Raw genomic sequence first — 1,754 nt, forward strand, 5'->3', positions numbered from 1 at the left:
TGTCATATGAACCTACCTTGCTCAAGTTGGTGCCAGCATAATATTAGGGCCTCCCCAAGATGGGAGTTTGATTTTTGGTGCTGACGCAGGGAACTATGCTAGATCTAAAGTTGAGATCCAGGGTTCAGGATTGGATGGTCAATGTCCGATCACTTGAGGTCTAAGTTGAGTTCTCATGACAAATGTTCAGGGTGGAAGGCACCCCGTATTGTGAAATTTGTGGGTTCTTATTCCTACTAAATAAAAACTTGTAAGACTATACTTTCAGGGATCATTTCTATAGTATGTGACTAGAGAATTTTCTCTGATCGTGTAGAGCACCCTAAGCCACAAGGAGGAGTCAGAGCGTCCTCTCCTGAGTGTGAAGCCAGCTCTATATATTGCTTCTGCGACCACCTTTGGCCATTGGTGATCGTTCTCCCTTTTCTCTGGAAGGGGTAGAGGGAGAAGATGCAGTCTGAGTGATAAAAATTAAAAATAAATAAAAATAAAAACTTGTTTCTATATATATTTCCCAATTTTAGTGTGCTTATGCAAAAAAGAATCAAGCCATATCATATTATTAGTACTTTGTGGAGTAAAAATGAGAATCTGTACAATCTCTGTGCCTTGGTTTTGACCTGAGCTCTTATACCAATCAAGACTTTTCTACTAGAATTTCTTACTAAGCAGAACCAAAACAAGACAAAAAAGAAAGATGGCGGAGGCTACCTCTTCATATGAAAATAAATAGATTATGAGTTATAACTATTAAGGAAATAAACATACAAAATATCGATATTCCCATTGTCTTTTGAGATAGCATGAGGGTGGGGGGATAAAAATGGAGGGCATATTTCATCCCACAGTGTGGTCTTATGGAGTCTTATAAATGGTTTGCAGCAGTAAGGAATCAGGTAGTGTCCATGAGATAGGGATATCTCTGGAGCTTAACCTGGTATCAAACAACAGTACACATTGAGAACATGTGGAAGAAAAAGGGCCACATAGAATGATTCATCAGGAGTGATGTCTGCAGTTTCTTGCTAGGGAGATAAACAGTGTCTTTTTCTTTGGAATCTGGGTGGCAGCTTCCTGGGGCAGGAAGACAGTCTTAGTTCTGAGGAGTTATGAACTGAGAATAAAGAGGGTTAATTAGGGAAGATAATGAATCAGGATTGAGTGACTTAGGGGTAGAAAAAGTTATAAAATCATTAATGGGATGGGAGGAAGGATAATATATAAGAGGGGCTATATATAATATACTCATGTCTTATTTACAGTATAGATTAGGCAAACATATAGAAGTCCACTGCATACAAATTTACGTCCACTTATAGACAAATAGAGTTCTATTCATAGGGTATAGTTGGGAGCCAGGCCCTTATGGGATTGTCAGAGTGCTTAAAAAATAAATAAAATAAAATAAATAAGTAAAAATGTTTAAGAAAACCCAGAAGCCAGTAAGGGACCGAGCTCCCCAGGTACCCCCTGCGCCCCCTGCGCCTGCCCCAGACCCCGCGTGCCAGACTCACAGACCAGCCTGGAAGCTGGTGAGGGACCAAATTCCTCATGCACCCCTTGTGTCCACCTCAGACCCCGTGCACCAACTCACAGGCCAGCCTGGAAGCCGGTGAGGGACCGAGCTCCCCAGGTACACCTTGCACCCGCCTCAGACCCTGCATGCCAGACTCACAGGCCAGCCCAAAAGCCGGTGAGGGACTGAGCTTCCCAGGTACTCCCTGTGCCCGCCCCAGACCCCGCAAGCAGGACTC

At 43.0% G+C, this 1,754-nt stretch overlaps 1 non-coding gene across 1 annotated transcript; it reads left to right on the plus strand.

Moving 5' to 3' along the window:
* Positions 1-252: 252 nt before the first annotated feature.
* LOC126021374 (small nucleolar RNA U3) lies at positions 253-466 on the plus strand. The gene has a single exon (XR_007499902.1). It is a non-coding gene; the product is annotated as a small nucleolar RNA U3 (small nucleolar RNA).
* The last annotated feature ends 1,288 nt before the right edge of the window (positions 467-1,754 follow it).

Source organism: Suncus etruscus, chromosome 10 (assembly GCF_024139225.1).
Source record: "Suncus etruscus isolate mSunEtr1 chromosome 10, mSunEtr1.pri.cur, whole genome shotgun sequence".
NCBI classification, from domain to species: Eukaryota; Metazoa; Chordata; class Mammalia; order Eulipotyphla; family Soricidae; genus Suncus; species Suncus etruscus.